We start from the raw sequence: 11952 nt of genomic DNA, 5'->3' as shown, positions 1-11952 counted from the left end.
TCACAGGAGACGCTGGGAGCATACACATCACAGGAGACGCTGGGAGCATACACATCACAGGTGACGCTGGGAGCATACACATCACAGGAGACGCTGGGGCATACTTATCACAGGAGACGCTGGGGGCATACACATCACAAGAGACGCTGGGGGCATACACATCACAGGAGACGCTGGGGGCATACACATCACAGGAGACGCTGGGGGCATACACATCACAGGAGACGCTGGGGGCATACACATCACAGGAAACGCTAGGGGCATACACATCACATGAGGGCTGAGGGCATAGACATCACAGGAGGGGCTGGGGGCATACACATCGCAGGAGGTGCCTGGGGCATACACATCAGGAGGTTCCAGGGGCATACACATGACAGGAGGGGCTGAGGCACATACATCACAGGAGGGGCTGGGGCACAGAAATCACTGGGAGGCATAAACATGGCTGTGGGGCATGGACATCACTTGGTGGGCACAGACGGCACTGGGCAGCCACAGGCATCACTAGGCGGGGGCACAGACATCACTAGGGGGTACAGACATAATTGGGGGAGTGACTGGGGGGGCACGGACAGCACTTGCGAAGCACAGATGTCACCAGGGGGTACACAGCACTGGGGGTGGTACACAGCATTACAGGGAACACATCACTGGGGGGAGCAGGCACACAGCACTGGAGGGTGGGCACACATGCTGGAAGCGGTGAAGCTGCTGTGGGACGGAAGCGCAGAGCGCTAATCCCCCTCACAAAGTAAGTCCTGTGCTCCCTGGCACTGGCCAGCAAGAGAGCCCATTAGTACACGCATGTGGGGATTTAAAGGGCCGGCGGCCAGCAAGAATGCGGCGGCCTTCCGACCACTGCCGGCCCTGGGAATCTGCCCAGAGGCCACTCAAAAGATCATCATGGGCCAGAGGTTCCCTACCACTGACCTAAAGGGTCAATAAACAACTTGAATGTGATTTTAGGGGTGCAGTTTTTAGAATGGTGAAATTTTTCGGTATTTTCTGTCAAAAAGGCCTCTTAAATTCACTTTAAATGTGATGTGGTGCCTAAAGAAAAGAATAAAAAAAAAATATTTTTTTTTGTTTTAAATTTGTTGGAAAAAATAGAAATTGTAGATAAACTTTGAACTCTTCTAACTTCCTAAAAAACACAAAACATGATATTTCAGAAATAGTGGTGATGTAAAATAGACAATTGGCTCTGTCACTAAGTGGTGAAACAGACATGAAAATCGGGCAGCACGCAGAATAACGTGGCATCCGAGCGCTATCTCAATTTTATCCTCACACATCCAAAGACTTCCGATTGTCGAGTTTAATGCCTGACTCAGATCAAATATGAATGTGTCTCCATGTTTTGGGGCGGCCATGTGAACACCCCCATAAATGCTATGATCTCTATCTGTGAAGAGCGCGGGTACAGAACTCGTACCTGACAGACATCTGAATGGGGATGCATTGTCGATGTGAAAGGTTGTCTCTATCATTGCTTTAAAATGCTCTGAACTACACATACAGAAGGACCCTACACTAGACCATCAGACGTGTATAACACCGCTCCTGGAACACGTTACACTTAAATATAACTTGTAGAGCAGGTTACCCCTGTCGGTAGTTGGCAGAATGAACTTAATCAAAATGATATTACTTCCAAAGCTTAGTTATACACTACAACATAGTGCAGTATCAGTTACCAAGTCCTTCTTCTCTGCGCTGAACTCGCTTACTACTACTTTCATATGGGGGAGATCCAGACCCAAACTCCGGTTATCCATTTTACAGAGATCCAAGAGACTGGGAGGGATGGCTCTGCCGGAGGTCTTCCTGTACTATCTGGCGGGGCAGCTTAAAGCACTAGTGGCCTGGATGCCTGGTTGTCAACTGCCGAACTCCGAGAGTCACTTGGCACACGCGGCCGGGACTGACTGTTTGGTGGTTTTTTTGGAATCAGATGGACTGAGAATATCACGGCATCTACCCCTCCTCAAGCTGGCAAGATTGGTCTGGCGACAAGCTAAGAGAGTAGCACATTTTGAGGGAGTGGTGGCGGAGCTCCCACTATGGGGGAATAGCTACTTCCATACTCTGAGAGATCACCCCTCAGCACAATTTTGGGTCACTCACAATGTCATTACACCGGGTGATCTATATGCCCCGGGAACCACAACCTTCAAATCCTTTGACCAGATCCAAACTGAATATAATATCCCAAGGTCGCAATTTTTTAGATACCTGCAGATTCGCACAGCGATTCAGTCCCATATGCAGAAAATTGGAACAGGGAAACTGATATCAACACTCCCGATGATAGGTATCCTAAAATCACAGGGACCTCGGGGTTTAATCTCAGCCATATATACTTACCTGTTATCGGTGGGGTGGAGTCGGACCCCTTGCCAGCCCAGGATAGATGGAGATCTCTATACAGGGAGAGGAATGGGAAGAGATATTGGAATCTCCGACTGCGGTATCCCCTTCGGTTAATAATAAGTTGCTTCAATGTTACATTGTTCACCAGGCGCACCTTACTCCAACTCGATTATTTAGTATGTTCTCGCACATCGGAGTGCCCGAGCTGTCATCTCTCAGGGGCAAATTTCATACATATGATCTGGAGCTGTCCTAATATATCCTCGTATTGGAGGGGAGTGACATCCCTGCTATCATTGATTGTGTCAATTCCTGTTTCATGCGACCCATTGATATGCCTATTTGGGGTAATGGAGGAAGAGTCCTGGGATCATTATATGATAACATTCCTCAGAGGGGCATTTTTTTTGGCTAGAAAAGTAATAGCCTTGCAGTGGATGGGGGATTCGAGTCCAACTGTGCGCTCCTGGGTTAAATTAGTCAATGCAACTATAGTCTATGAGCGGGTGGTATACTACAACAGGGGGTGCCCGGAAAAATGTAACAAAATATGGGGTCTATGGAACTCTTCTCCAGATACACTTACAGAGGCTTAGAGGAATCTATGCGAATAGAGGTGGTTCCCGTTAGATGTTGGGAGATGGAAGCTATCCTACGGTATCTTGCGGTAAAGTGATGCAATGTAACTGTTGTTGTTCTTTCTTTTTCACCTTTTTATTCCCTTTTCTACCCTGTTTCTTAAAATATGGTCATGCTGATCTTTAGAGCTGTTCTTATGCTTAATATAAAACTGGATATATATACAAATGATAAGAAGAATGGATAATACTATTTTATCTTGAGTACAACAGATACTATGGACTGTAATATGATTCTTCAGTGTTGTGAACGTATAGCACTATCCATGTACTGAGCTATTTCTCACATTGTAAATGTCAGCTATACCATGTTTGAAACTGTTAATAAAACGAAGTTAAAAAAAAAATGCTCTGAACTAGAAATACTAAATACTCTGCATTGTTTTTATTCAACAGAGCCGGCCTAAGCCGTATTGGCTGCGAAACCAAGTGCAAGGGTAAGTCTTATTTACTCCTCGTAAAGATGTTCTCCATTACTAATTCAAGCCCTTTATAAATACTACTAGAAGGTGGCCCGATTGTAACGCATCGGGTATTCTAGAATTTATTGTGTAGTTAATGTATGATTTTTGTTATATACATAGATGTTGGTGTGTGTAGTTGCCAAGTGTTTGTGTAGGGCAGAGGTCTCAAACACGCGGCCCGCGGGCCGCATGCGGCCCCTGAGGCTGTTTGTTGCGGCCCGCAGACCCCGTGACAATCGCGGCTCTATGCTGAGGGTCGGCGCCAGCAGGACTTTACTGCACTTGAATCCATCTGCGGTGCCGCGCAAGGAGCTGTCAGTTCTATCCCAGTTGCTGCTGCTGTCTGCCAATCAGATGCAAGGAGGTGACGTCATACAGCGACGTCACTTCCTTGCATCTGATTGGCAGGCAGCAGCCATTGGTCCAGACACAGCTCCTCTGCGCTGCACCGCAAATGGATTCAAATGCAGTGAAGTTCCTGCCGGCGCCGACCCTCAGCACAGAGCCGCGATCGTCACGGGCCGCAACAAGCAGGTAAGGTACGTGCTCAAGATCAGGACCCGCTGCGTGCTGGACACAGCGCGTGCTGATCGGCGGGGCCGCAAGTCTACTCCTTAGGAGACCGCAGCTGCCCGTGCCTGCGATCAGGGGTTCGGGCCGCTGCGGTCTCCTCGCTGTGCTCTGCCTAGGAAGGACGCTTCCGACTCCGCAGCATAAATTCACATGCTGCGGCCTCTGGAAGCCACACCGCAGTTCCGTTTTCACTGCGGGCCGTACACGCACAGTGGGCATGGGGTTTTTAGAAATCCCATGCCCACTGTGCTTTTACCATACATAGCAGGGTTTTGGACGCAGCTGAAGCATGCTGCATCCAAAACTCTGCAAGTACTGATCGTGGGCACACAGGGAACGGAGGAAAGGTGAGGAGAATTTTTTTTTTTGTTTGCGTATTACTAAAGGATGGGCAGAATACTACAGGGATGGCCACAATACTACAAGGATGGGCAGAATATTACAGGGATGGCCACAATACTACAAGGATGGGCAGAATACTACAGGGATGGCCACAATACTACAAGGATGGGCAGAATACTACAGGGATGGCCACAATACTACAAGGATGGGCAGAATATTACAGGGATGGCCACAATACTACAAGGATGGGCAAAATACTACAGGGATGGCCACAATACTACAAGGGTGGGTAGAATACTACAGGGATGGCCACAATATTACAAGGGTGGGCAGAATACTACAGGGATGGCCACAATACTACAAGGGTGGGCAGAATACTACAGGGATGGCCACAATACTACAAGGATGGGCAGAATACTACAGGGATGGCCACAATACTACAAGGATGGGCAGAATATTACAGGGATGGCCACAATACTACAAGGGTGGGCAGAATACTACAGGGATGGCCACAATACTACAAGGGTGGGCAGAATACTACAGGGATGGCCACAATACTACAAGGATGGGCAGAATATTACAGGGATGGCCACAATACTACAAGGGTGGGCAGAATACTACAGGGATGGCCACAATACTACAGGGATGGGTTGAATACTACGGGGATGGCCACAATACTACGGGAATTGGCAGAATACTACAGAGCACAATACTACAAGGATGAGCACAATACTACAAGGATGGGCACAATATTACTGGGCACAATACTACAAGGATGGGCAGATACTACAAGGATTGGAACAATATTACAGGGCACAATACTACAGGGCACAAGGATGGGCACTATACTACTGGGCACATACTACAAGGATGGGCAGATACTACTGGGCACAATACCACAAGGATGAGCACCTTACTACAGGGCACACGGATGGGGACATTACTGCAGCATGGGCACATTACTACAAGATTTTGGCTAAGATTACTATATGATGCTGCTAATTGTAAAACAATTACAAGAAGGTGATAAAATGTAAAAAAAAAAAAATCCTAAAGCATGACATTTTTTTTTATTTACATTAAAAATGCTTTTCTGTACATAAACGTAACAAAAAAAGTGCACGTTTGTTATAATAAACAAGCGAAAAATGCTTACAAAAGTGATCCAAGATGTATAGAAAAAAAAACATGGATTCATTAAAAATGTTCACTTTGTCCTGCAAATAATGCGGCCCCCCCTCATTTTTTTTTTCTATATGCGGCCCATACACCCAGCTGAGTTTGAGACCCCTGGTGTAGGGGCTGTAAATGTTCTGGGTGTTGTCTGGGTGGTGGTGTGTGAGAGCGGTGTTGTTTGTGTGGAGCGCTGTGTGTATGTTGCGTTGTTTGTGGAGCGCTGTGTGTCTGCAGTGTTGTCTGTGTGTGGTGCTGTGTGTGTTGCGCGGTGGGTGTGGGTGTGGGGTGCGTGTGTGTGTTTTGGGGGAGGTATGTTTTGTGCAATGTGTGTGTGTTGCGCGGTATGTGCGTATATTTGTGTATGGTTTGTGTTTTGGGTGTTGTGTGTGTGCGGCGTTGTCTGTGTGTGTGGGTGTCTGTGTAGGGCGGTGTTTGTGGTTCCCAGTGTGTGTGTGTGTGGTGTGTTGTACAGTGCGCGTGTGGCAGTGTGTGTGTGTGTGTTTTGGGGGGAGGTGTGCACCCCCATCGTGCTCCATCCCCCATGCTGCGCTCCCCCATCGTGCTCCATCCCCCATGCTGCCCACCCCCCATCGTGCTCCATCCCCCATGCTGCGCACTCCCCATCGTGCTCCATCCCCCATGCTGCGCACCCCCCATCGTGCTCCATCCCCCATGCTGCGCACTCCCCATCGTGCTCCATCCCCCATGCTGCGCACCCCCCATCGTGCTCCATCCCCCATGCTGCGCACCCCCCATGCTGCGCACCCCCCATCGTGCTCCATCCCCCATGTTGCGCACCCCCCATCGTGCTCCATCCCCCTTGCTGCGCACCCCCCATTGTGCTCCATCCCCCATGCTGCGCACTCCCCATCGTGCTCCATCCCCCATGCTGCGCACTCCCCATCGTGCTCCATTCCCCATGCTGCGCACCCCCCATCGTGCTCCATCCTCCATACTGCGCACTCCCCATCGTCCTCCATCCCCCATGCTGCGCACTCCCCATCATGCTCCATCCCCCATGCTGCGCACTTCACATCGTGCTCCAACCCTCATGCTGCGCATCCCCCATCGCGCTCCATCCCCCATGCTGCGCACTCCCCGTCATGCTCCATCCCCCATGCTGCGCACTCCCCATCGTGCTCCATCACCCATGCTGCGCACTCCCCATCGTGCTCCATCCCCCATGCTGCGCACCCCCCATCGTGCTCCATCCTCCATGCTGCGCACTCCCCATCGAGCTCCATCCCCCATGCTGCGCACCCCCCATCGTTCTCCATCCCCCATACTGCGCACCCCCCATCGTGCTCCATCCCCCATGCTGCGCACTCCCCATCGTGCTCCATTCGCCATGCTGCGCACTCCCCATCGTGCTCCATCCCCCATGCTGCGCACTCCCCATCGTGCTCCATCCCCAGTGCGCACTCCCCATCGTGCTCCATCCCCCATGCTGCGCACCCCCCATCGTGCTCCATCCCCCCTGCTGCGCACCCCCCATCGTGCTGCACAGTCACACATCAGACAGTATACACGCACACATCTGATCGCATACACTCACACCCCACTTCTGCCTATGCCCTCCGGTGGGCGGTCCCAGCAGCTGTGCTGCACGCCGTGCTCCTCTGCCTTCTACCGACACGCACACATCCCATCGCATACACGCACACCCCCCATCGTGCTACATCCCCCATGCTGCGCATTCCCCATCGTGCTCCATCCCCCATGCTGCGCACCCGCCATCGTGCTCCATTCCCCATGCTGCGCACTCCCCATCGTGCTTCATCCCCCATGCTGCGCACCCCCATCGTGCTCCATCCCCCATGCTGCGCACTCCCCATCGTGCTCCATCCCCCATGCTGCGCACTCCCCATCGTGCTCCATCCCCCATGCTGTGCACTCCCCATCGTGCTCCATCCCCCATGCTGCGCACACCCCCATCGTGCTCCATCCCCCATGCTGCGCACCCCCCATCGTGCTCCATCCCCCATGCTGCGCACCCCCCCATCGTGCTCCATCCCTCATGCTGCGCTTCCCCCATCGCGCTCCATCCCCCATGCTGCGCACTCCCTGTCGTGCTCCATCCCCCCATGCTGCACACTCCCCATCGTGCTCCATCACCCATGCTGTGCACTCCCCATCGTGCTCCATCCCCCATGCTGCGCACTCCCCATCGTGCTCCATCCCCCATGCTGCGCACCCCCCCATCGTGCTCCATCCTCCATGCTGTGCGCTCCCCATCGAGCTCCATCCCCCATGCTGTGCACCCCCCATCGTTCTCCATCCCCCATGCTGCGCACCCCCCATCGTGCTCCATCCCCCATGCTGCGCACCCGCCATCGTGCTCCATCCCCCATGCTGCGCACTCCCCATCGTGCTCCATCCCCCATGCTGCGCACCCCCCATCGTGCTCCATCCCCCATGCTGCGCACTCCCCATCGTGCTCCATCCCCCATGCTGCGCACTCCCCATCGTGCTCCATCCCCCATGCTGCGCACGTCCCCATCGTGCTCCATCCCCCATGCTGCGCACTCCCCATCGTGCTCCATCCCCCATGCTGTGCACCCCCCATCGTGCTCCATCCCCCATGCTGCGCACCCCCCATCGTGCTCCATCCCTCATGCTGCGCTTCCCCCATCGCGCTCCATCCCCCATGCTGCGCACTCCCCGTCGTTCTCCATCCCCCATGCTGCACACTCCCCATCGTGCACCATCACCCATGCTGCGCACTCCCCATCGTGCTCCATCCCCCATGCTGCGCACTCCCCATCGTGCTCCATCCCCCATGCTGCGCACTCCCCGTCGTGCTCCATCCCCCATGCTGCACACTCCCCATCGTGCACCATCACCCATGCTGCGCACTCCCCATCGTGCTCCATCCCCTATGCTGCGCACTCCCCATCGAGCTGCATCCCCCCATGCTGCGCACCCCCCATTGTTCTCCATCCCCCATGCTGCGCACCCCCCATCGTGCTCCATCCCCCATGCTGCGCACTCCCCATCGTGCTCCATCCCCCATGCTGCGCACTCGCCATCGTGCTCCATCCCCCATGCTGTGCACTCCCCATCGTGCTCCATCCCCCATGCTGCGCACTCCCCATCGTGCTCCATCCCCAATGCGCACTCCCCATTGTGCTCCATCCCCCATGCTGCGCACCCCCCATCGTGCTCCATCCCCCATGCTGCGCACCCCCCATCGTGCTCCATCCCCCATGCTGCGCACCCCCCATCGTGCTCCATCCCTCATGCTGCGCTTCCCCCATCGCGCTCCATCCCCCATGCTGCGCACTCCCCGTCGTGCTCCATCCCCCATGCTGCACACTCCCCATCGTGCTCTATCACCCATGCTGCGCACTCCCCATCGTGCTCCATCCCCCATGCTGCGCACTCCCCATCGTGCTCCATCCCCCATGCTGCGCACCCCCCATCGTGCTCCATCCTCCATGCTGCGCACTCCCCATCGAGCTCCATCCCCCATGCTGCGCACCCCCCATCGTTCTCCATCCCCCATGCTGCGCACGCCCCCATCGTGCTCCATCCCCCAGGCTGCGCACCCCCCATCGTGCTCCATCCTCCATGCTGCGCACTCCCCATCGAGCTCCATCCCCCATGCTGCGCACCCCCCCATCGTTCTCCATCCCCCCATGCTGCGCACCCCCCATCGTGCTCCATCCCCCATGCTGCGCACTCCCCATCGTGCTCCATCCCCCATGCTGCGCACCTCCCCATCGTGCTCCATCCCCCATGCTGCGCACTCCCCATCGTGCTCCATCCCCCATGCTGCGCACTCCCCATCGTGCTCCATCCCCAATGCGCACTCCCCATCGTGCTCCATCCCCCATGCTGCGCACCCCCCATCGTGCTGCACAGTCACACATCAGACAGTATACACGCACACATCTGATCGCATACACTCACACCCCACTTCTGCCTATGACCTCCGGTGGGCGGTCCCAGCAGCTGTGCTGCACGCCGTACTCCTCTGCCTTCTACCGACACGCACACATCCGATCGCATACACGCACACGTCCGATCGCATACACGCACACATCCGGTCGCATACGCGCACACATCCGATCGCATTCACGCACACACCCGATCGCATACACGCACACACCCGATCGCATACACGCACACATCCGATCGCATACACGCACACACACGATCACATACACGTGTGCACACACACACATTGACGATATCGCACATACGCGCTCACACACTCACAACATCCGGAGATACCACATGCTTCCGGCCATGTGATCCTCCGGCAGGTCCTGGAAGGTTACTGCACGCACAGTATCGCCGCCGAAAAGCAAGGGATATCACTGGATGTTGTGAGTGTGTGTATGTGATCTGATGTGTGTGTGAGGTGGGGTGTGAGAGTGAGTGTGATCTGATGTGTGTGTGTGTGTCTGTTCTTATGTGTGTGCGTGTGTGTGTTCCGCCGCTGCAGGACCTTAATGCGCTCACCTGCTCCCGGTCGGGCTTCTGGTGAGTATGATCGGGGGTCTTCTTTCTTCTGTCTTCTCTCTTCTGCACAGCGTACCCCGCCCCCTGCACGCACGGGAGCCCACACCACCGTACGCCGGCAACCCCAGCAATGTGAGGGTATGAGTCGGCTGGGTTGCCGGCGTACGCTGGTGTGGGCTCCCGGGGGTACAGCACTCACCTGGGAGTCGGGGCTCCGTGTCGGTTCGGGGAATGCGTGCGAGGGGCGGGGCCAGGGCGAACGTGCAATGCGTGAGGGGGGCGGGGCGTGGCCGAGTTTCCAATGCGTGCAGGGGGCCGGGGCGAGAGGCCAATCCGTGTGGGGGGCGGAGCCTGGGTGAGTGGCCAATCCGTGCGGGGGGGCGGAGCCGAGGCGAGCGGCCAATTAGAAGCTTGTCGCGGCAACGACAGAATTTTGGAGCAAGACAGACAGACAGACAGAATAAGGCAATTATATATATAGATACGCCCCATTGTGATACAACACCATATATTCACCTTGCACCAAGTGAGCCCTACAGCCAATCAGCAGCTGCTATTGTTTGCAACTAGTGATGTGCGACCCCAGACTGTAAAAGTCCGGATCCACACGGGATACCTATTATCCGTGCACCGATCCCAGGTCTGGAGTTCTCAGGGAACTCTGGGTAAGTATCCAGATTCGGCCATCAAAATAATTAAAATAAAAATAAAGGTAAAAGAAAAAAAAAATAGGAATAAAGCAGGTGCTTTACAGTTACCAAGTCTTTGCGCAGCTGTAACATCACTTCATGGGCCGCTCATTACCCCCATGCATATGCACTGCTTCCCCGCCCACTGGCAGGCCCGCGTGTCTGAGTGGTTGCAGTCTGTGTGACAACGTGTCTGACTGATTAGAATCTTACATACTGTGTGCATCCGTTGTAATGGTGTAATAATAAATGGAAAAAAAATTGGCTTAGGGTCCTACCATATAATGATACGCAGCACAGATAAAGCATATTGCTGCAGCCCCCAGCCATGTGCTTATTGTGGTTGTATATCAAAAAAAGAGGGACCTCATGCAAGTGTGGCGCCCCAGGACCTGGTCGCCACAACAGCATTGCCCCTCCAAAGGGTTAATGCTGAGCCTGGAGGTAATTGGGGGAATCATTGGCCAGTAAGTTCAACATCCAACGCAGTTTCTCCCTCAGGCCAGCAGGGGGAGCTCTGAACCTGGAGTTCCAGGGAGCATTCCTTAAGTCTGACCTGAGGGAGGGGTTAGTGTTCAGTCTGTGAGGAGAGAGCAGAGAGAGCAGACGCAGAGTGTGCAGTCTGGTGAACTGGGGCTGGAGCTGGTTAGCTCAGTCCAGGGAGGCCAGAGCTGCAGAGAGGCAAAGAAGTAGACTTGGACATCGGAGTCTGTGGCCACCAGGGCCTAAAATATTCCCTGGTAGCTGAATCCGAAGGGCAGGAGAGCTGCAAGCACCTGGCCCATAAACAACCTGAAGGTACAGCTGCATCACCAGGGCCCGGTGTGGACTCCAGCAGAGAAGCACCAGAGAGGGCCTGCGCAGCCTACCACACAGGGAGAGGGACGTATCATCGGTCCCAGCAGCAAGAGGGCCATTGCTAATCCAGAGTGCAGGGTCCTATAACAGCAAAGAAAGAACAGGAGTAGGCCTCATACTCATCTGGCCAAAAAGATACCTCAGCCACTTCCAGGCCGGCCGGAGCCCTCTACCACCTGTAACGGTCTCCCAGGACTGGACTGTTCTCAAAGTAAAAGAGGAGAAGGTAAAGAGACTACTGTTTGTGACTGTTTCTTTCACTGCCTGTCGGCCCTGCACCGTATCATTCACACCAACATCACCATAGACACTTGCAAGCACCAACTGTTGCCCCAGGGCACCGCTCCACCTGTGGGGAGCAGTACCACC

Source organism: Anomaloglossus baeobatrachus, chromosome 3 (genome assembly GCF_048569485.1).
Source record: "Anomaloglossus baeobatrachus isolate aAnoBae1 chromosome 3, aAnoBae1.hap1, whole genome shotgun sequence".
NCBI classification, from domain to species: domain Eukaryota; kingdom Metazoa; phylum Chordata; class Amphibia; order Anura; family Aromobatidae; genus Anomaloglossus; species Anomaloglossus baeobatrachus.
The sequence above is the reverse complement of the archived record's forward strand: the minus strand, read 5'-3'. Positions refer to the sequence as shown.